This window comes from Python bivittatus, unplaced genomic scaffold (assembly GCF_059951505.1).
Source record: "Python bivittatus isolate LINGU-HERP-01145 unplaced genomic scaffold, Pbiv_v1 ctg000480_np1212, whole genome shotgun sequence".
Lineage (NCBI taxonomy): Eukaryota > Metazoa > Chordata > Lepidosauria > Squamata > Pythonidae > Python > Python bivittatus.
In genome coordinates, this window is record NW_028277075.1 from 92,859,697 (window position 1) to 92,884,875 (window position 25,179).

General features: G+C 39.6%; 1 long non-coding RNA gene across 1 annotated transcript in view; it reads right to left on the bottom strand.

The window, feature by feature from the left end:
- LOC148215072 (uncharacterized) overlaps positions 1-23,157 on the bottom strand; it is a 47,880-nt gene extending 24,723 nt beyond the window's left edge. The window contains exon 1 of the long non-coding RNA XR_015797224.1: positions 23,023-23,157. This is a non-coding gene — a long non-coding RNA (uncharacterized LOC148215072). The remainder of the gene's footprint in view (positions 1-23,022) is intronic.
- Between the last annotated feature and the right edge of the window lie 2,022 nt (positions 23,158-25,179).

The window sequence follows — 25,179 nt, forward strand, 5'->3', positions numbered from 1 at the left end:
AAAGAGAGGTGAAGTATTATATTAATTTGTTGACAAGTCAATCCTCAAATCAGTCTAAGGTTTGCAATGTCTATCAATAATCACCTCAATCCCTTCATGTTGGGTATGGGGAGATTGTTGAGATGAGGAAATTATTCTCATTCATTCCTTAACGCATCTCTATTTCATTGCCTCACCTATTACTGTGAGTGGTTGTGTGGTGTTCTTTTCAAGCTACATTATCTAACTGTTCTGGCCTAGCAAGTAATGAGTTAATATCATACATCTGATGCAAATGCTGAGAATTAGCTCTACTGCATTGGAGGAGGGATATCATTACTTTTGCACAGTCCCCACTCAATGTCTTTTTCTGAAAGCTGGCATGGATATTTCCAGCGTAATGGCTTCTATCACTGCAAATGTCATCATACTATGTTTGAAAGAAGTGAAAGGCAGTTTTTAAGAGTGCAAGCTTTTATGTAATGTAGCCTATCTGAACCCCTCATAGTGTTCTAGCTTGGCTAGTAATGTTGTCCTAGAATGACTAGTCCTGCTTCAGGCCATTTCCATGATTCTTGACTACCCAAATTGGAGTTAGCAGCCTATACTCCTTGACACACTTTGGAGAATTTCAGGCATTACCAAATGTGTAAGACGTATTTGCGTATCCCTGGAGTAACCAAAACAAATGAGAAATACTCATTTCCATTTTATATCCATATATGTAAATTAAAAAGTGCCTCCATCCATAGCTGAGTCTCCAACAGCAAGCATGTGATAACTCTTTTCCCTAGAATCCTGAGGACTATTAACTGTAGCCACTTGCAACACAGCAGTACAAAGACCAGTGTCAATTGCTTGGCACCTGGCCAGAGACAGAACCTCAGTAGGTAGTAATCTCTTTGTAGCAACTTCATTGGAATCAAGCACATTTTTAATGGTACTGAGCAAGACGACAATAAAATTACGTCACTATAAGAATCCAGGTCTTCACTTGATCTCCTAACTGTGAACTTTTCCCCAGCTCAGGCTACTCCATTCCAGGCATTTGACGTCTAATGAAACACATCTCTCTGCAGCTCCTGCTTTGGACCATACATTGAGATTGCCTCCTCTGAATGATAGTCAGAGGCAAATCTGCTTCTGTAGTATAGATTAAGTACTCTAATTTAGATCCAAAAATTGTTATTGTGAAAATTACCTGATGCTCTACCAGCAGATCTTAATTTACTGCCTGTCCAAATTGTTTATTTGACTAAATAATTATACAAAACTATGAATAAATGAAAAGATCTTACAAATTAAGCGGAACAATTGGAAAGTGAGGATGTAGTTGGTTTCTGTGTAATGGGTCTGAGATGTAGATGTGGACTGTTGGTATTTATTTCTTTATTCATTAAATTTATATCCTACCTTTCCTCCAGGAGCTTAAGGGACTAGTACATAGCCCTCAACCCTCCCATTCCTCCGCCCCCCCCCCATAATAGGCTATGCTGAGAGAGAATGACTGGCCCAATTCATCCAGTGGACCTGAATCAAAGTCTCTCTAATCCTAGCCTAACAACTTAATCATCATTACCCCATCATGGCTTTCTTCAAGTTATCTCAGCAAGAATGCCTATCTAATCAGCAACTGTTTCCTGGAACAGCACTGAGACACTGCCCGCCTCTACAGCTATTTCTCAACAGTTCTCAGCAAGGATGGAAACTCTCTTCTATTCCTTAACATTGTTTCCTAATATCACTTAAAGAACTACCTCCCTGGCCACTGTGGGTTGTAGCAATGTCCTTAGTTCTTAGAGTTTAGTTAGAATTAGACATTTAGTTTCTCTGAAAGCATGTCTTACTGTGAGCCTACAACATATAAAATTCTTGGGCTATGCATCTCACAACAACATTGTTTGGAAAGTTCTATAATTTGGAACAGTTCCTCCTCTTTCAAAGAATCTGGGATGTCAGCAGCAGGTGTTGTCTAAAATCATTTCCCTCTCAGAAAGCACGTAGCAGTGAGCAGAGTCAGATTGTACTGGCTTTGATACATTGCTCATCAGCTGCCAAAAGAGTATGTGTGGAAGGAGGCGGTCATGCGGAGAGATTCATTTATATAAAAATAAAATATGGGTATTGCTCAATTTAAAATTGTGAACATTGCTTTCAGAGGCATCTGGTTGGTGACTCAGGGAAACAGGATGACGAGCTTGATAGGTCTTCAGTCTGATCCAGCAGGGCTCTTCTTATGGGGAGGGGCAATAAAGAAAAAGCACTAGAACCTTCATGACACAAATGTGATGCCAGTGTGACAATTGTTTCTGACTGATTGGTTACTTGGCACCTGGCAGTAACAATCAACATTTCACAGTTTCCAGCAATCTGCCAGTTCAGCCATCCAAAAGGATGTTACTGGAGTCTGCCCCATTCTGTTCTCTCTCCCATCTGCTCTATATTTTCCTAGATGTGAAATGAAATACAGAGTCCCCGAAAAATCCACAAGTAGCACAACACAGAAGCAAACAAACACAGGAAATTGCTTTTTTTCTGAATCAGACCTATGGTATATCCAAGCCAATAGTGAACTAGCTGTAGTGGTCCAGTGGACCATCTGCATGCCAATGATGTGCTCTCCCATTATCCAATTTTCTTCTCCATGTGGAAAGGGAGAATAAGAACAATCAATCAGGACTAGGGTAATGAATGGAGAATGGTCACAGGCACAGAAGGCAGCAAACAGCATTAACGAAAGGAAGCAAAACGGAGATTTGAATTTGTCCATGCTTTCTCCTAAACAATTCTCCTTGATGATTTTTAGAATTGTATCAGCCATAGGAAGGAGGTAATCAAAAGCCTGGAGAGTAGAATATATTTATAATAAATACGTAGTTCTAATAAATATGCATTTTATTAGATAAATGATGAAGGCCAAGGCTTGAGAGGCTCTTTAAAAGGTTATGAGTTTCAGGAGAAACTTCTAAGTTTCTAAGAAGCATGGAGGAGGAATGCAAAGCACCCTACAGTGGGAAAGTAATTTTCACAGAAAGAAAGAAGGAAAGGAATCGACTGTATATGATGTGGGTCTGTCCTTCTTAGTCCATCAGTCAGGCTGTCAGTAAGAATGGTAAGAGGGAAGGCCAATGCCATTCAGCATTGGAAAACTCTCCCTCCCTCCCTCCCTCCCTCCCTCTCTCTCTCTGTATCCAGAAATGTACTACTGATTTTTCTGGCAGCTAAAGTAAGCTACTGCAGTGCAATATTCCAGCCTTAGCAGTTATGCCTGCCAAAATCAAGAACCTCCTCACCCATAGTTGTTGAAAAATGAGTTTTGGAAGGCTGTCCTGGATGGATTCAGTAACTGAAACAATTTGTACAAAGAGCTGAACCTCCTGTGTAGCTTAGGTACCGTCAAAGATTTGTGTGACCTCTAGGAATTTGGAAGGCACGGAGATTCACATGTCTCAATCAAGATTTGCTCATGGACTATGAACTGAGTTGAAGGCTCTGAATCAGTGTGAAAGGAATTGGGCCGCTCCACAGACTGAATCTTGTGGATTTCCACATACCTGGCATGCTGTGGAAGGATTCGTACCAGGCTTTATGATTGCTGTATACCATAATGACTATCTTTGTGCTTTAAAAAATATGGGGAAAATTAACAACAGCGCCTACCCAGGGACATATGAGAGTGATTATGATTAACTCCATGCACTTAGAATTATCATTTCATATGATGAAAGGTAATAATAGAGAAATCATGCATCAAAGCTGTGAACCTATTGTATTAGCCCTTCAAAATAATTTATTGTTTATATTGTACATCATTAGGGAATTTGTTGTGATAAAGTTGTGATTTATCCAGATGGTGTAGTGATTGGTATGTTCAAATAAAATCAGGGACACTCAAGTTTGTGTCCTATTTGACCAGGGAATTTTTTGGGTAACCAGTCACACATGCTCTCTCTCAACTATATGTATTGCATGGGGAGAATTAAGAGGAGGCCCTCTTTTGCCACTAGTCAAAATTCAGGGAATGAATGAATGAATAGATAGCATTATATAAATACTGTCTATTTTTTCATATAAATGGGGGGGGGGGAAGTACATCTAAAACACTAAATTTCTTTTTATATATATACAATTTTATTAAAGATTTTAAGATATTGTCTGAAACAAAAACATCATTCTAGGCAAGACATTCATCGTAATTACAGAAATTCTCCCCAGCAATGACATTCTCCCATCTTAACATATCTTTTTAAACTTCATTCCATGTCTTAACGTAGTTGTTACAGAAAAAGCAATAGTGGAATATTGTAAAAAGAAATTAAAAGAATGTTTTGAATGTAATTTAGGTACAGGCACTGATTTAAGAATGGTTTGGGATGCAAGTAAAAGCAACCTTTTATTTGAGGTTGTTTTGTACAACATAATAGTGAACTCAAAAAGAAGAGAAACACAAGCTATTATGGATGAGATAAAGAAAAAAGAAGAATTAAAGAAATCCCCAGAGAAGATAACTATTTCTCTACATGTTAAGCTATTACAATGACAGTTATCTATGTTAACAGTAAGAGAAATGATAATAAAAATGAATTATGTAACCCCCCCCAAAAAATTGAGTTTGTAAACAAACCAGGGGAGTGGCTGACATATAAATGACAAAAAGAAAAGAAAATGGTATTGAAATTACAAGAAGGAGATATTGTATTAATGAACAATATGGACATACAAAAAGCATTTTATCAATATTATTCCAACTTGTATAAAGGAAGTGACATCCTAGAGAAAATAGATGAATATCTAAAGAAACACAATTTGCCAAGGAATACAGAGGAACAGAGACAAATTATGAATGGACCTGTAACAATAAGGGAAGTTTCTGCAGCTATAAAAAAGATTAAACCAGGAAAGGTGCCTGGACCAGATGGATTATCAGGTTTTTATTATAAATATTTTGAGGATGAACTTTTACAACCTCTACAAAACATGATGAACTCTATCCTACAGGGAGGAAAGATTGCAGAGATTTGGAAAGAGGCCAGTGTAGCACTAATTCCTAAAGAGGGACAAGATTTCACTTTAACAAGAAATTATAGACTAATATCATTATTGTATAATGACTACAAATTGTTCACAATAATTCTAGGTGATAGACTGAAAATAATTTTGCAAGAATTTATTCATGAGGATCAATGTGGGTTTTTACCTAAATGACAGTTAAAGGACAATGTTAGAAATGTGTTTGACATTTTGGAATATTTGGAGCAACATAACAAAAAACAAGCCACACTGATTTTCTTAGATGCAGAGAAGGCCTTTGACAATTTGAACTGGGCTTTCCTGTTCAAGGTTTTGGAAGAGATGACTTTTGGAGAGAACTTTATAAAATAGGCTAGATTGATTTATACTTCACAAAAAGCACAAAGAATTGTTAATGGAGATCTAACAAAACCATGTGAGATACAAAAAGGAACAAGACAGGGATGCCCATTGCCCTTCCTTCCTTCCTTCCTTCCTTCCTTCCTTCCTTCCTTCCTTCCTTCCTTCCTTCCTTCCTTCCTTCCTTCCTTCCTTCCTTCCTTTCTTTCTTTCTTTCTTTCTTTCTTTCTTTCTTTCTTTCTTTCTCAGCCAGCCAGCCAGCCAGCCAGCCAGCCAGCCAGCCAGCCAGCCAGCCAGCCAGCCAGCCAGCCATTCATTCATTCATTCATTCATTCATTCATTCATTCATTCATTCATTCATTCATTTTCTATGACCGCCCATCTCAGACAAGTGACGCTGGGTGGCACACAATCATAAAATCAATTAAAAACCAGATACAAACACAATACAAAGAATAAATATATATAGCAGCTGAGAAAATCATATCCATAGATGTTAATATAAACAGGCAATGGGGACTTTGACACACTTAGGAACCCAGGCACACAACCAGGTCTTCAAGGTCTCATGAAAGGGCAACAGGGTCAGGGGCATAGTAATCTCTATAGGGAGAATGTTCCAGATGGCAGGGGCTGTGGCAGAGAAGGCACGTCTCCTAGTCCCCACCAGCTGATATCCCTTGGCTGATGGGACCAGGAGCATGCCCATCCTGCCGGACCAAATTGGACAGGTAGAAACAAGTGAGAGAAGACAGTCTTTCAAGTAACCCAGTCCCAAGCCATGAAGGACTTTAAAGGTGACAACCAGCATCTTGAATTGCACCCAGAAACACACTGGCAACCATTGCAGCTCCTGAAGTGTTGAATATCTGACACCATTTACTACCTGTGCAGCTACATTCTGCACCAGCTGAAGCTTCCAATTTTTTATGTGTTGGGCCCTGGATGCCTTGGGACAGGCCCATGGTGGCATGGTGGCTATGAACTCCCAGGCTACCACAGACCTCACCCCCAGAGAAGGCAAGTTGAAGTCCCCCAAGACCTGCCAACCTGGTCATGGAGTCAAGAAACTCAAGCAGGGAGATTGCCACCCAGCAGGGAGGCTGGTACTATAGCAATAGCCTCAACTTTTAGAGCCCAATTTAACAAATAGCAATCTGAGGAGCAGCACCCCTGGAGGCCTCCCAAGTGTCTTGGATGACCACTGCCACCCCACCTCCCTTACCTGGGGTCTTGGCTGGTGCCATATTTGGTACCCAGCTGGGCACATCTCAGAAAGGGGACCCCCCACCCACCCATCCTAGCCAGGTCTTGGTAATGTACACCAGGTCAGCCTTCTTATTGACAATCAAGTCACAAATGAGGGTGGCCTTATTTCAGACTGACCTGGCATTCAGCAGCAACAGCCAACAACCCAGGGTCTTGAAGATCTGCCATCTGGGGCCTGGAAACAAGCTTAAAGGGCTGGAATGCACCATAGGAATAATATGCCTGTGGCATGGTTCCTGTCAGTGGCCCACCCCCATCTGCCATCATATCTCCTCCTACCTATCACTGCTAGGATATTATAACCTGCCCCTATCCTTTCAGAGCCTTCCCCCCTCCCATGTCCATAAAGGTCAATGCCCAAGCCCACACCATCCATCTTAATCACACAATCAACAATCAACCAACCGGGCCCCCCTAAAAACCAGAAGAACTTCTGCAGAACTCTCAGCACCTCCAGCTAATCAGGAACCCACCTCACCCCCTCATACCCCCACAAAATGCTTTCAGCCAGTCCCCTCTCATTAGACTGGTTAGGCACCCAAATATCCACAGTCCCAGTTTTCTAAAGCCCTCCTTCCCTTGGCTCTCACCCATGGGAAGGTAAGCAGAATCACAGCCCACAACTCAGTCTTTCCTACTTGATGACCAGTCCAAATTTCTAATCCAAAGCCTCTCAGTCAGAGTCCTCTTGAGTCATGATGACTTCTACTTGAAAACAGCCCACACAAAAATGGCTGTTATAAGATACCTTCCAGCTCCTAGCCAGGAAGGAGGCAAGATGGCTACCCAACCATGTGGGGGGATAGAAATTGCAACTGCAGGGCCCAGGCAACCACAACAGGCCCGACCCAGTCCTTCCTCCACCACAGCAAAATTCCGCATCTCTACATGATCACAATGGAAGAAAAAGGCAGTCCTCATCTGCACTCCTATAGCACCTTCATCCTCGCTCTGGAGCACATGTTCCTTCTGTAAGACAATAGAGGTCTTCCTCCATCATCCTCAGTGCCAGCCTCCTTCCCACTGCTGCATCCCCAAGTGTTGCAAAACATTTGGAACACATCCAGCACAAAGCAGCCAATCCATGCCCCCAGAGATCCAACAGTCCAGCCACCACCACTGCTGGCTCCAATCCCCCAAACCCAGTTCTCCAAGCCAGGAGCCAGGTAAGGGAGTGAGTGCCAGGCATCTCGCACGATTCTGTCCCAAGCCACCAAAAGGCCTGGCAAGGGATAGATAGAGGGACAATCCAGTTGGGGAACAACCCCAGAAGACTCCTCTATCATCCAGTCCAGAACATTAGACCTCCAATCATTCACAACGTATTAAAATCCTCCAGACAACAGCACCCGTTCCATACCAACATCCCGACTTGGTGCCATGATTGGGGGGAAAATGCAAATTAATAGAATGCTTGCTTAAGAACTTTGAATATTTGAAATATTCTAATCTGGAACATTGTTTTCAGTGTATTAGAAAGTATTCCAGATTTTTGGATGAATCCAACAAATGTAGTTTTTGGAAGTATATCAGGCTCTTTGAATATTTTAAAGTTCCTAGTATAGAACTTTGTTCCTTCATACCAGGAACCTTACAGGTGAATCTACTGAATATATTGGAAATAGTTATCACTGGTTCAGTGATGTAGCATTCTATAAATCTACTGGTTCTTTTCAAAGGCAATTCCACATTGCAGCCTAAATTGCTTCTCTCCCATAGTGCTCCCAGCTGTTTCTTAAGCCAAATTTAGAAATTCCAGTTCAGTTTGCAGTGGTTTGGCAATGGGGCCAGGCTGGTGCTCAGTCTGGACTTTGGCTACCAGAATATTTGACTGATTATTCCTCTACTTCTTGCCCTTCCGATTCCTGTAGGGAAGGCAAGACTGGTTGGCTGGCCCTCATATGAGCTGATCTACCAGTGTCTGCCTTTTCCTTTTAGGGATTATTCCCTCCTCACCGGCCCCCATGCCTTTCCTTTCCTTTCCCAGATATTTGCACATAGATGTTTGCCTTCACAAACAATCCCTTTTCATATTATCTCCTTTGACACTAACACTTCCCCCCCCCCCCCGTCCTTTATGGTTCCATCATAGCTCTGATACTATGCTAATCAAAGTAATAGGAAACAAGTTGTTCTTTGCTCCTACATTCCTTTGTAGGTCCATGGAAACTTTGCAGCAAGGAACAACTGATAATTCAGTGTCATAGTGACAAAGTAGCGATGTTCATACTTTGCAACTTATTTTTTTTTGCAAATAATTTTATTAGAATTATAGATTAAAAAGAATAAAAGCCAATACATGCTACAAAAAATATAAACAGAAAAATACAAAGGAAGAAAAAAGTGTGGAAGAAGAGAAAAAGAAAAAATAGAAAAAAGAAAAGAAAAAAGAAAAAAGAAAAAGAAAGTAGAAAGAAAGAGCAACTTCCCCCTTCATCCCAGCAATTAAAAGCAATCTTAATGACTTATCACTATTTCTAAATACAGCATGATCTCACCGCACCCCATATCTCATCTATTGAAGAATAAGAACAAGAACAAGAACAAGAACAAGAACAAGAACAAGAACAAGAACAAGAACAAGAACAAGAACAAGAACAAGAACAAGAACAACAATCCAAATGCTCATCAGCAAAAGTCCAGTTAAGGGCAACCAGATGTAACTATTTTTCTCTTTTAGCCCTGGTCGAATAAACCAACCTTGTATTCCTTCCCTGAGTTTTTAAAACTATATTTTAACCCCTTCAAAAAGAGTTCCAGAGCTAGTTTTCTATTCAACAGTGTTTCAAACCAAAAATCTTTCTGAATTTTAGCAGATTTCTTTTGTATCTCCAATAAGTAAAATTTGTCCTTTTGTTTGTCATTTCTATCAAAGTCCTTCAAAACCTTGTCAGAATTCTTTTGTATATCCAGTAAAAAGGAAATACCCAAATCAGTTTCTTGATTCAATATTTGTACATCTCCTTTTGGGAGTAAATCATCCATCAGATTCATTTGTGTGCCCATATCTTTCTCCATATCTTTCTCATTGCTTGGTACATTTAAGTCCCCATTTGTAGTGATTTCAAAGTTCTCCATTACAACTTGTTCTTGTTCTACAAATTCATTACAGCATGTTCTGCCATTTTTGTCAAGAAGTTTACCAGTTCTGTCAAAAAACTCACCTACAGATATTTGGGACAGATATCCCCAAATTTGTATTATAGATTTCTGCTCCATTTTCTTTATCCTCTACCTCCCTCTAGTGTCCATCCTTCAAGGTCCCCTTATGATAAAAAAAACTCAAAACATTGCTATTTTCCCAAGTGACAAATTCTTCGAATTAATTCAAAACTCTCTGTGGGCATTAAAATTATAATTCCAAGTCCATTTGAGCCCTTAATTTGTAGTTAAACTTTCTAAAATCCGTATTCTGAACACCCTTTTGCTGTTTGATTCAAAAAGTAATATTTTTCAAAAGCTTTTAAGAGTCACATTTCAAAGTTCTTTCTCCAAGGAGAAGGTGACTCACCTAGTGAATAGAGTATAACTTGCCATTCTGAAGGGTCTTAATCCTTTTTAAGCAGCATAAAAAATATCTGAAGTGATTAAGAAATGAGGCTTGGTTGAGCTTAATGTCTTTTAAAAAGGCTGCATTGACTGTGAGCAAAGGTGGTTCCTCCCTTGACTCCCAGCTGCCCAACCCATAGGCAAACTGCAAAATGACCTGTGGTTTACTGATGAGGAGCAGCTATATGGAGTCATGTTGACTATCTCAAAGATCTCTCCTTGATTCAGAGAGCATTTCGACAGGCAGGATCCCACATCCTACTCCAATCTCCACCACAACACTGTCCCTCTGCAAAGCAGCGTTCAACTCGCAATGGCTCTCAAGCAGAAGTCTGTTCATACTTTGCAACTAAAGGATTTTTTTCTTCTAAGATAAGAGAAGGGAAGTTTTCCAGTACTGTGGACAGAGGGTAGGAAACAAAGGGGAGTATGCTTCACCTGGATTGGGCAGAAACCAAAAGGGTGCCCATTGGAAGAGTGTAAAATCTTGGCTATGCCAGATGGCCTGGGGGCCTGATAGGGGCTCACTTCATTGGAATTGGCTGATGGGGTAATTGATTCTGCCCCTCCCATCATCCTGAATTTTATAGTCTTCTTATGTATATAGTCTTTTTATATAGTATCGTTTTTTTAGTTAATTTAATGTGGATATTTATATTTTTTTAAACCGTTTTTAATGTTTGATTTTAATTGTGAGCCACCCGGAGTCACCCTCTGGGGGAGATGGGTGACATATAAAATAAGTAAGTAAGTAAGTAAATAAATAAATAAATAAAAAGGTGTAAAGCTTGAATGGCGCATGAGCTTCTAAGACTGAGGATGGTTTGTTGGCTTAATGTATGACCATCAGATCAACCTCAAGGTTATATAAAAATAACAACTGCTAACCAGCAGAGAAGATAGCAGCCTGGTGGTTTGGATGAAATGGATACTCAGGCAGCCACTGGAGAGGAAGAGGCATGCCAGGCACTATAGCCAAGTGGGGCTGGGGTTGCTACTAGAATGGAATGAAGTCCTGGAGGACATTCCTCTGAAGGGCTTACAATGGCTCTAGCTGGAAAACATCCATTTTGAATCAATGCTGGAAAAGACAGGCAGGGGTTGCATTTGCAGTGGGCAGGGAGTGGGAACAGGGTGTCATCCAGGAAGTGGTCAGTGGCTTGTATTGGTGACCGGCCAAGCAGAAAGTTTCATTGGAAGCAGCAAATCATGTACCAAATATCCACGAAGAACACAAGGTTCTTTGTGCCTTATAAGCTTTCCTTGGCAGAAGTGCTCTTACCTTTTTTTCTGGGCATATTTTTAAATTATAAAAGTAAAATTGAATGCAATGTTTGCACATATAAATAACTGGGCAAGGAATAACTTGAAAGCTAAATCCATCTGAATTTTCACTACATTTAAATTTCATAAGTAAATGTTAACTTTTAAATATTCACAAATGGATCATTATTTCCCCCCAATAACATTGGTTTTGCTTTCTCATTCTCAGCCTCAAAAGTAGATTTGATTTGCTTTTATCCAGATTTTCCATGGAATACTGATTTAATATCAACTTCACAAACACACGCACCGACATACACACTCCTTACAGGATTAAAATTTGCAAAAAGTGCTGTATTGGCAAATTAAAGTTGTAGCAGGCTATATTACATACTTGAATTGGGACATTAAAAGCAATTTCCTATTCACGTCTGCTCAAAAGTAGCTCCCGTTTAATATAATTGTGATTGCTCCTAGTAAGTGGGTATAGATTTCGGTTTCAGTCTGTTTAGAGCTATAATACACCAACTACATATAAAATAAATACTATTACATAAAATTAAGGATTCCGGTAAGCTTACCACCAAGCATAATATTCATATGGTGAGCCAAATGAATATTGCTTGGTGATAGCATGTGATTTTCCAGCACCAAAATGAGTGGGTTTATTACCAAGTAATTACTCATAACATCAGATTATAAAGATGTGAACTGCATCTACATGGAAATTAATTCAGTGAAAACAAATGTTTCCAAGCAAGTTGGCTTAACTCAAAGTAAGTTGTACACAAGCTTATTGAAATCAGTGGATTTAACTCACAGCGCTTTATTCTGTGCTGAATTACTTTCCCCTTTATTTTTGGTGTTATATTTATATCCCACCATTCCTCCAGGAATGGAAGGCAGTATACACAGCACTCCCTCCTCCAATTCTCCCCCACAACAACCTTGTGAGGTTTGATCTGAAAGAGAGGACTAGCTCAGAGTCATGCACTGAACTTCCAAGATTAAGGATAGACTCGAACCTAGATCTTTCCAGGCTTAGACTAACAAGCAGCACATTATTTCAAATGTTCATGTTTTAATGAATACTTTGATTTACATTCTGCTTTTCCATCAGCCCACAGAAGTTACAAAAATATGTGATATGCCTGGGAAACAGACCCTATGATACAAGGTATATAGCTGCAGTTGGAAGCATGATTATTCCTGACAGCCAGGCCTCTGCCAGATAGACCAACCATGTATTTTGCTACCATGTAAAGGATCCATATCCATAGATTCTACCTCACATGGAGAATTTTCTATGAGAAAGCTGGTATGGATAGTTTTTTTTTTGTTTTTTGTTTTCATTTCTGTCTCTTATTTCTTCTGGAAGCCTTCCAAGATAGCCTGACCTGAGAGAAAGTGATGGCCCAAAGTTATCCAGTGGGCTGAGGAAAACCAGGCCTGATCAGAGCCAGTTATACTCAGGCCTGTTTAGAGTTTCTGGTCTTTAGGGAACAGCTGGGGCTCCTGGAGCAATAGTGTTCTGTGAAGGCCACCCTTCATTTCCAGTTTGACAGCATCCTTGCTATCAGATCCCTGGTCTTTAAGTTCAGCTCATCTTTTGACTTCTGAACTTATGTATTCCCTAGGACACCTGCCCTCCATGAGTTCACTTTCATCTTTTAAACTTGTCTGGGATTCATTGCAATAATAAATCAAATAAAAAGTTGTTATTCATCAGACCAGGACAGTTTATAGAAGCATTCACAAAGATAGACAGAATGAAGCACAACTCCCAGTGAGCTGCTTGTTCCAACCAAGACTGCAGATGAATGAAGGCCTTATAAATCTTTCCATCTACTCCCAAATTTCTCTTCCAGCTTGAACTGCAAGAGCTAGACCCATCTGGCTTTGCCACTAGGCATGGGTCATACAGGGAAGATTTATGAGACTTGAGTCTAGAGTTGCAAGCCTTATAGCTTGAATTCCAAAAGTTCATGACCATTAGCCTGAGGTAAACCATAGCTGTGTTTATATAACACACTGAATCACAAACTAGCCAACCATATTTTAGCCTAGTGTTTTGTGCAAACTCAATCTATATGACATTCAAACCCCAAAATTAGATTGAACAAACTATGGGTAATACTGGGTAACCATGTCATATGAACAAAATCTATTAAGTCCAGTTCCACAGTAGGTGATGCAGCTGCTCTATTCTGCAAGCTGGACAAGATTTTCCAAGGATCTTGTGCTTCCTGTGCCTGCTGCAATGTTGTCTTTCTGATATCACACCTCCAAAGAGAACCTTTGCCCTGAAGTAATTATCCCATTACTCCAATCTAATTTGGCTTCTCTAGCTGAAATTTCAACAGTTGCGACAAGGCTGGTGTAGCTATATTTCATGCTTCCTCCAGTTTCAATCTGTGGCTGCTGCATAGAACATTTTGACCACAGCTAGCTTGAGTCAAAACAGCCTGATCAAACAGCTTTGCAAGTGAATTGCTCATTGCTACTGCTTCAAGTTAGTCCACAAGTTAATGGTTTGTTATGTTTCCCTCTGTATGAATGTTTAATAAGGACCTGGATATTACCAATTTGCTTATAAGGAAGTCTCTTGACAAAGTTCTATCAATTCCAGTAAGACGAGCATGCATCTAAGTCATAGAAGTCCTGAAATTAGGAGATGGGGGGAAAGCATGCCAGTTTTTGTGCAAGTTTTTTTGTACTAAAAATAACATTCATTTTAAACAAACAGCAAATTTACACAAAGCATATGTGTTTGAAAAAAAATTAAAAACACTACCAGTTATAATTTGCATACCTTATGCTGCATAACACTACAATATATATATACACACACACACACATACACACACACACACACACACATACATGCATACACACACACACACACACACATATATATATAGCAAAGCAACTTTTAATTCTGCACATTGCCTTTGTTGGCAAGAATAAATCTCATAGAAAAAGAAAGCAAGTTCTTGAGTGGTTCACTTATGATTTCCTACACCATATATTTAACAAATATTAAAAATCAATATATTGTTTTGGGAGAAATGTTTGCTACGTGTTGGTTAGTTGCACTGAATAACTCTTCATCTTCCTCCTCTTCATTCTAATCAAATCCTCAGATACTGGAATTATTGTCTTATCATTCAGATGAAACCAGTTAGGAACTCCAAAGACAACTTCTTCTATTGCCTAGCTACAAATACATAGGGACATATTAGACATTTTACAACACACTTATCCATGGTTTCATTCAATTAACCACATTGTCTAGTTTTGCAACACAATGAACATAAACTAACCAAAGGACTAAGTTTTCACAACATGCTAGCCTAAAATGTGACTAACTCCTTTGTGTAAATGTATGATGATAGCTAATTAAACTATCAAGGCACTTCCCCACTCAGCTCTTATATTTTTGGATCTTTGAGATTTGATGCAGCAGTAAAATAAAGGAGAACCCATGGAACAATGCAGAAAGAATAAAGAAGTAATTGATTACAGGGCAGCTAAAGCAAAATAACCTAAGGAGAAACTAACTTTCTAATAAATTCATGATATAGCATGCAGCAATATGTCAATATAAGACATATAAAATATACAAATTTGTATTTGATCAAAATTTGATCCAAAGTGTGAATTGCTTCCACATAGGAAATAAAGAGAAATAGCATTTCTTGCTTACCCTAAAAAGTTTGTCCTGCCTCCTGAATGTTGATCAGTCCACTGCGGTTTAGCTGCTTACTTTGAAGTCTTTCAATTACATGCTATACACAACCTCACCACTGCAAATTATTGCTTAAGGAGATCTTTATGCAGGAAAGTAAGGTCATTAAATTTAAAATTATGAAGCACTGCTAGTTTTATTGATGTGTTTGCTGTATTTTTATTTCACCATGTAGCGAACATTCTCTTTAGGAGTTACCAGTGGACTAAGGTGACCATAATTAAACAGCAACATCTTCCATATTTCCCAGATTATTGAATATTATTGACCATTGTCTGGATATATTAGATGAATATTTTTGGGGATGCTTATTGATGGTGACTCTATACAGAAGCGCCGCCTGCAATATCTGCTTAAGATCCATTCAGTAGTTTTCAGACTTTTAACACTGTACTGTAAAGATAGGCCAAATAGCCTAGCAGAAGCGCACACAAACCAAATAAAAAAATCAGAAAGATGGTTCAGCCATGAGGACAGCCGTTCCAAATCAATCTCAAGACAGAAACCATAGACTGAATACAGTAGTCAGTAGCATGGATTAAAAGTGTCAGATTCCTCCTAGTATTCAAGGGCAAATAATGGTTGCTCCTCAACTTCAGATTTCCTTGCTTCTTCAGCATTCCATTTTTGAGACATGTTGCTTGATGAAGACTTGTAAAAAATCTGAACACTTGTACATCCTTTTGACTAATTTTCATTGGTCTTAATGGCTCAGTTGTGGATGATTTTTCCATGCCACAGAAACAAAAGTTCACTCTCATATTTTGTTTAATTGTGCAAATAAATATTTAAAAGAGCAATCATGAAAGTTCATTGTTAGCAATATAAACCACCATCTGCAATATATATAACTGAGATCAAAGCTGTTTACAGGCATTTTTTAAAAGTAATAATAATGTCTATCAGTGCATTCAATTTGAAAGTTGCAGCCACTTCAATAACTAAAACTTACAAGAGAAATAGCAGACTTAGGCTGGTGACCTACATCTCATTGAAAAAGCCTGAATAATAGAGGTGAATAAATATGACATGCTTATCTCTAGGCACTCGCTGTGATATTAGACTAACCTTCTAGTCATGGTTGATGAGTCAAATATGTCAATAAACTAATGCTATTTAAAGAAGACCTTTTTTATGGATATCAAGGAAAATGTCATTGCTCCTAGCAGGTAATAACTTCTCTTCATTGTATGTTTTCATTAAATGCTTTAAATCGGTATCATTCAAGAGCGAGACAAATTGCTTTCCAGCTATTAAACATTTTTGTCATAAAACAGACACTCAACATACATATTTTCCCCTTTGGGGAAGCATCCTTGGAATCTATTGTTATGAATTTGTATATCTTGATTAGCATTCCAGATTTATCACCAAGGCTGCCCTGATAAATATAGCAGCTGATAAGAGATGCCAGAAAATGATAAAATATTCTTTAAGGTGCAACCATATGAGTGGTTTGACAGCATCCATGGGGCCATAAGGTCTCCTCTTCCTTGGGTGAAAGAATCATGTGCCTGCAGTTAAAGAACATGATATACATTTCAACTACAATCAGCCTTAGTTCCTTTTAAAGTCAACTCTTTTGTTTTATTTCTATGCAAGAACTGTTACATCAGATGGTCACTTTTTTCCCAGCATGCCCACTAGTTGCACTTCCCCAGCTAACCCTATAGGTTAGTATCAAGTCAAAGAGAACAGACGCTTCTGTGCCTTCCACCACTTTCTGAATACGAAAATTGTCAGAAGAACAAGTAAAGAATGTTATAGAAGAATCATGCTTGACATGTTTTGTATCCCAACAGATATCAGAATAATTAAAGTCCTCGTCACTACTGTGTCCTGCCTTTTTGAAACATCAGCATTTGTTTTTGAAAGGCATCATCCATATTTTCTTCTTGGTTGGGCAGGCAATGATAGATACCCACAAAAGCATTACTTTTATTTATTCCTTCAGTTATTTAGGACAGGTGGTCCCTACAGTATCACCAAATTATTTTACTTGATTTCTTAGCAGGAATAAATATTTTTAACATATACTGCCACTTCTTCTCCCTTTCCATGGTTTCTGTTCCTTTTAAACAAATGGTGTCCTTCACTTACTATTCTGCAGTTATGGGAGACATCACACCAAGACATCATGTATCATATTTGCCTTCTTGGGTTCAACTTTATCTTGTTTAGTTCACATACTCTGAACATTAGTATCTAGATAATGAAGGCCATGAACCTTTTGAATGTTCTGCTTTTCCACTGATTAGTTTAGGGATAGGGTTAGAGTCCCAATTACAGCAACATTCCCACATCTTTCTACATGTGCAAGTCTTTCTCTGAGGTATTTTCTTCTTTTTTTGTCTTCAACCCTCCCAGGATTCAGTGTAAATCCCTCCTAATCAAACTTTCAAAAGACACATTTTTATCAGTCCTTACAAGGCATAGCCTACCTGAACCTTGTTTATTGCAAACTGAAGATGAGTCAGTAGTACGATATGGCTGCAAAACAAATTAGAAACATAGTTTTTGTAGGATGGGAGGTAAGCAGTTTTACTATTTTGAGTTGAACAGATCCTATTTTAATTATTATACTTTGGTACATGCCTTAAGAAGGATTCAGACTTCAGAGAAAAGTTCAAAAAAGAACATTTAAAGACCAGGGGGCTGAAAACTAAGTCCTAGGAACTGAAATGGAAAGAACTGGAAATGTTTAGCTTTGGGAAAACAAGACAGAGCAGGTATGATAATCCTTTTCAAGTACATGAAGGAGTGTCACACAGAAGACATCCAAGATCTGCTCTTTATCATTCAGGTGTGCAGGACAAGAGATTTAAATTATATGGAAGCACATTCTGATTGCACAGTAGAAAAGACTTTTTAGTAGTAAGGACAATTCAATTACTCAGACTGGTGGTTGGCTCTCCTTTACTGCATGTGTGAGCAGCTACCTGTTGGGGGTGCTTTTATCTTGATTCTTGCACCAAGCAAAGAATTGAAATCAGTTGTGTAAACGGCCCTTCCAGTGTTTGATTTTGTGATTTTATCTGCAAAGAAAAATGCAACTCTAGCCTCCTTGACAGATGGCCAGGCAACCTCTGATAAAATTCTTCCAGAACAGAACACCTCCCTGAGGCTGTCTGTTCTACTGCTCAGGAGGTGTTAATGTTGAGATGCTTCTCCTAATGTTTAATTCAGGAATGCACAATCTTTGAGCAGGCGAGAGGCCAAATGGTATGCCAAATGGATGGGGTCAGGACAAACAAATAGGTGACAGCAAACAAATGCTCAACATAATGTAATGTAATACTATTACTATGATACCTCCCTTACGTTTCATTAGTTCCCTTCTGTCACATGAAAAATTATAATTTGGTGGGAACTTTGGAGGTCCTAGAAAGTTGTAGATCTATAGCTGTCTATAGTCTCTTCATTAAGGAGAAGGAAAAATACAATTGCTTCTTCTCTCTTGCATGTAGAACTAGTAAAGCAGAAGGCCAATGGGGCTACTAGAAGACTTAGAGGGTAGGACACTAGAGTGTTCTAATAAGGAAAGCAGGATTTCTCTACTCATATATATGGATTCATGCTGCGCTGGAGCATTTCTGTGGAAAGGTAACATAATTTTTTTCTTCTCTGGGTGAAGATGTTCTTGCTGCTACTGTTGTTTTTCATGGTCTATGTCTTATAGGAATGACTTTTTTTTTTCCATGTGCCAAATAGTTAATATTCTGAAGTTGTCCTTTCTGATCCATAGCAGCTGGAGCATATCCGAAGCACACTGGAATCATGTAAGGACAGGACAGAATTGACAGAATCAACTTATCACAAATTCTCATCTCTTATAGCAAAGATAGTAACTAGACTGAATCTGAACATTTAACATATTCAAATTTCTATGTACGTAGTGAAATATTTGCTTTTAATGCTTACTTCTTTGCATAGTGATATACAGATCATTCACTGAGCTAATCTAAGTTTGAAAAACCTTAGGCACAGCTGTCTGACCAAGTCTGCATTTAAAATAATAATCACCCATAGTCTGGGCATGGATAGCACCTGTGCACTTAATATTGGTTCCTATTAAAATGCTATATTTAAAACTGTCACTTTAACACTATATACGGGAGGTGGGAAAACCATTTGAGGCAGCTGATTTGGGAGTTGCAATAGCCATGTAAATTCAGCATATGCAAATTAAACATACTTAATTAGCATGTCTCTTTTGTGTTATAGCCATAGGTCCTTCATTTCCATAAGTTGGAAGGTGTGAGCTTGTATTTATAGCTAAAAATTCTAACATGATAATCAGTTGAGATCATAAAGAAAATATGGGAAGAAAAACAAGAAGGGCCATAGGCTATTCTGCATTTTTAAATGGAAGAAACAGGTTGAGTCAGGTCGATACAGCCAATCTTAGAGGCATGGAAAGCTGATTCATTTCCTATCCTAATATAGTCTTCCCCCAGCCTAATGTCCTGCAGACACAAAGACTCATGCACCTTTCATCCCTAATCAGAACATCCAGTTAGGTTTTTTTTAAGTGCAGTAAAGATGTTGGGAGATATAATCCAACAGAACTGGAGGGTGCTGAGTGACCAAAAAATCTGCATTTGGCTGTGCTGGCAGTGATGGAGAAATTCTAAAGCTTTCCCAGAAGTCCATGATGCCTTTTAACAGTGAAATCATCTAGAACCAATCCAAGGTGTATGGCATTGTAGAGCATTATGTCTTTGTGCATTACTGTTAAATAGTCACGTAGCTAAATAAATACCTGGATATGCAGAAAATTTTTCAGAGTCCTAGGGAGATCTAATTCCAGTCAAGGCTATAGTTGAGAAGCTTTAGTTATTGTTAGTTTGGAGACAGGGCCCTGACTATTTGCTACATTATTTTTCTCAGCCAATTTGATTATATGTCATTCTCCTTTCCTGGGGTTTAAAATGTTGGTGAATGACAGCAAACTTACCATTAAAAGTAACAAAGGAAAATTATAATGCCTGACATTTTCTTCATATAGGCTAAAATGTCACAGAAAGAATCATTGCATTCAGTCAGGATAGTGGCTTTTTTCAAGGGCCAAATATCAAGGCACTTTTTACTCAAGTATCAGGAGATTTGTTCCTGCCTCCCTCCCTAACAAATATGAGAGCTAATAAATTTTATTTTTAATGACTTGTTTATTTGTTTATTTATTTATACAGTTTTTATCCCCTTGCAATCTTAGGACTCTCAGAGGGGTAAAATATTTGTATACAAGCAATAAAGTGAATAAAGTGAAACCCAAATCCAATAATTACATGCCAGGAAATATAAATGTTTGGGAGCAATAAAGCACTCCTATATGGCACATCCTCTCAGCACTTTTCTGCCTAAGGTAGACATCTATGACCAAGGCTGCATAGCTGATCCTGAAAAGATAGTATGCAGCTTCATTTAGACAAGTTATGGTTTGTCTGTCTCTCCCTTACACAGCCCCAGCTCAACTTCGAGGAGGTGGCCTGAACCTTTTGCTTTTTTTCCTCAAGAAATGGCAGATTTTAATGACAATTGTGTCAAAATCTTACAGGATAGGAAAAATAAAATAAAGCTTAGGTTCAAGACTACGAGCCAAGGCAAATGTGATGTTGTTGGAGCAGAAATGTCAAGACTGAATATTGATATTCAGGGAATCAGCAAGCTGAAATGGACTGAAATGGGTCACATCACATCAGAGGCATCTGCTTGTCTACTGGAGGCAAGAAATTCATAGAAGAAATGAAGTAGTCATCATTACTAACAAGAGTGCCAAAGTTAGCCTTGGATACAACCCAGACAAAGTACTAAAAGCTTACTAAGCCTGGCTTTTGGGATTCTTTTTACCTTTAAAAATAGCTCCACTCTAGGTCAACAGCTGAAAGGGAGGAGGTTTGCAACAGTCCAGGGTGCTGTCTAATTGCTTCTCCCAAAGGATGCATTGGGGATTCACCCCCCACCTTGGAATATTTTTCTCTGCAGACCCTAGGCAAATCCAGCCCATTTTCAGACCTAATCTTTCTTTTGCTGGCTTTTCTCTAACCAAGGTTGGTCCTGTTCAGATTAATAGAATTCTGCTGAGAAAAGTCATTGCTTATGACAAATACCTTATTCTAACCACTTAAAATATTACTTTTGGATCATGGACATCACTGGATAGACAACACTGTAGTTAAATTTATTGTATTCTCTACAAGCAAAGATGGGGAAACTCTATTTGGTCAGCAGAATCAAGGTCTGGTGCTGACAGGGAAATCAGCTCACAAACTCCTTGCAAAATATAACAATCTGAAATGCAATAGGTAGGTAGGTAGGTAGGTAGGTAGGTAGGTAGGTAGGTAGGTGGGTAGGTAGGTGGGTGGGTAGGTGGGTGGGTAGGTAGATAGATAGATAGATAGATAGATAGATAGATAGATAGATAGATAGATAGATAGATAGATAGATAGATAGATGATAGCATTTCAGGATGTTTTTGTTTGCTTCATCTAATGATGTCACAAATATCCTGGGTTCTTCAGGCACAAACCAATGTCATTAGTAATGGGATTTAGCCCCCTTGTTTTCTGTTGGAGTCTTTTTCAATTGTCTTCAGTTCTTTCCCCCAAACTTTAGGGTCTGACATAAGCATGAGCTCAGAAAAACTCAAAGAAGTAGTATTTACAGACAGTCTTGGTGAAATGATATCTATCAGATCACAAAGATTTGGAAGCGACTTAGCACCACGAACAACCACAAATGCTGAAGCTGATTTGTTTGCCTAAGCATAATTTGACAGACTCCTATGTGACAATAAATCATGACTAATCAAAACAAAATATAGGTTGGAGGAGAAGGTGATGGCAGCTGACCATCGTAAGGTTTATTCAATTCAAAACATAAAACTATTATATAATTTTTCACCCAAATGCGGAGAATATATAATCTCTTCACTATCTTAATCATGTGGTTAAGTGCATGAATTATAGCTATGATTCTATCATTATCTATGTAGGGTTATTTGCACCAAGACTAACCATGCTGAAACAATCAAGAAGAGGACCTAAGGTTTGAAGTAAACTCAGGGAAGGAGCCAAGATGGCGACAGACTAGCAGCTCCTGAAATAAGCTCCCAACTTGTGGCTGGCCTCACTTCTTCTGGCTCAGCCCTATGCCCAAAAATGCCATCCGGAGGCAAGAAAAAAACCCAGACCAGCCCCAGTAATGATACTGGGGCCCATAAATCCAGTAAAGCTGAGAAACAGATGAGGATTGACTCCTGTCTCCCCACCTCAGAGATAACACAAAACATGAGTAACAGATCTACAGCTTCAGGATCCCCTTCACTCCCAAAGAATATGATAACAGAGAAGCCAGTAACAAGACAGGCCTCCCTTCCAATCCTCCTTCAGCCTAAATCACTCCCTGGAGCAGGGAAGTAGTGGAGGTAACCTCCTGGAACAGGTCTCCTGCACTCCCCCTTCCCCCAACTACATTATTCAACCTTTCCATGAGGTCTGCAGAAACTCTGATCTTTATACTGCAACAGCTAAATGACACTGCAGTCAAGGTGGACAGCTTCCAAGAAGCCCTTGATCTGCAAATCCTCCATGGCAATCAGGGGGTTAAAATGGCAGCAGAAGCTGACCATGTTGGCATTCTGGCAGCCTGTCCTACAACATCACCAGGGCATCTGGAAGCAGTTGACACAGCCAACTACTGTATCGCTGTGTGTTACAGAAAAAGCAACTCCTCCTAGAAATCTATCAGAACACCCATAGCTGGAACAGCCGTAATATTATTGTGACCTCAGCTCCTAAATTTCCAGAATAGAACAATTTATTTGAAAGATTTTCACTACCTACCCAGTCCAAGAAATGTTAAACGCATACTCCTGAGTTTCAACCAGCCATCTCTCCCCACAAGACTCACACAAATGAGGAAATTCGTACGACAGCCTCATCACATCCAAACTGTCAGACTCTTTAAGGACAAGTTAGTCCATGACCTCATTGCTGGGAAAGTGACAAATGGTCATGACCCTGCAGATAAGAGCCATAAAAACTTATGCTCCAAATGTAGTAAATCTGCCAGCCATGCCAAGAGTGAAGAGCCTAAGCACACTTCAAGGGAGGAAGTTAAATTTATAAACACAAAATTTATTAATCTGAGGGGGAAAAAAATTAGCAGACATTAAAACAATAATTCTGACATACCCTCCCGGAGCTGGTAGTGATATGGAAGCCCAGCACCCACTTAATACATCTGCCCCATTGAGTTGCTCACCTTCTAGACCATCACACACTGCTGCCTCTCCTTTGATTTGTACATGCAGAATGCTGTCAGTGCATTACTCTGACTTCCTCACCAGTAACAGTGAAAGTGACACTGACAGTGACTCCTCCAAGAGCGCCACACCAGCAGTATTCAAGGAACCCATGCCATCCCAAGAAGTTAATACCCCAAATAAACTGCCTTGCAAACAAAACAAACCTCAGCCAAACACTACAGAAACCCAAGCTGGAGGTATACCCTCATTTGCTTCCAAAACTGAGGAGCCTTTCCTGGCCCTGCAGGAACCCAACTCACAGAAGTAACAGTTCCCCTCACCTCTTCTTTCACTGGAGAAGCCAAAGGATGCTCCCCCTGCTAAAGAGGTGAGATCCCTGCTTGCCTGCATTTTGCTGCACACGATGCACTGATTCTTCCAGTCACCTTGCCAGAACTACAAGTTCCCCTGCCTGCTCATGAGAAGAGAGGCTTGATGGACAAACAGATGGCAGAGAAAGAAGAGCAGAAACTTGATGGTACCCCACCTTCCCCCCCACAGAGGGAGACACAATTACAATCATCTCAACCAACAACTTATGCAAAGCTACTGCGCCTGCACAAATCATCCATCCAGCTCCTGACTCACAGGGCAACTGCCTGACATCCAAGTGACCAGCATAAGGTCACCCTTCTACCCTGGAATGTGGCTGGATGGTTTGCATCCACCAGAGATCCTTGTTTTACTGACTTCCTCTCCTGCCATGACATCATATTGATTCAGAAACATGGACTGCTGATGAACTATTACTAAATGGATTTCATTCATTCTCAGTTGGGGCAGATCCAGGGTAAAGCATGAAAAAGCGAAAGGGGGCCTGGGGTCATAGTCTCCACTACTCTGTGTGCCATAACAAGGCCCCTCCCCCCATTCAGGTCATGTGCCATGGCAGTCCTAATCCAGTTCAATCACTGTACCCTGTCCATAATAAATGCTTATATACCTCCAATGAGGCAGAAACCCCAGATTAGAGCCTTGTGGGCTGAACTGGAAACTTATGCTGCTGACCTTATATGGTTGAATTCAAATTCATTTGTAGTCCTGGGAGGGGACTTTAATGCTAGATTGGATCCCAATGACCACACTCTCTATGCATAGCACAAATGTCCCCCTCCCAACCCTGAAGCCAAAGGATTCCTCCTCACCTATTGCTCAAAAGATAAAAAATCAGTCTTTGCAGGTCTCTGCCTGGCTCAAAGAGCCTTCAGATTAAACCTCTACATTTTTAATATGCCCTTGAAAGTGACCATCCATTTGAATTCACCTACCTATCTAGCTCCTGAATGAGTGCTATTGACTATATAATTGGCTTTAGGGAAGGCCAATTCACTGTTGATCAGTACCTAGTCCTCTAACATCTCATTGAAAAATACACCTCCCGCAGTACAACGTCCCTCTATGCCGCTTTCATAGACTTCAAAACAGCTTTTGATTCCATATCCTGAGCTAATCTATGGGGGAAACTGGAGACCTCCTCGATTGATTGATGTTTGCCTTAAAAGAGCACTGAGCCTTAAATTGGCCTTAAAAGAGCACTGAGAGCACTAATGCAGTACTGCAAGGAAGACCAGCTAGAACTCAATTATCAGAAAACTAAAATCATGGCATTTGCCAAAAGGCCCAAGAGTCACTCCTGGAACATAGATTGCCACAAGATTGAGCAGGTCTCCTGCTTCAAATACCTGGGAGTAGT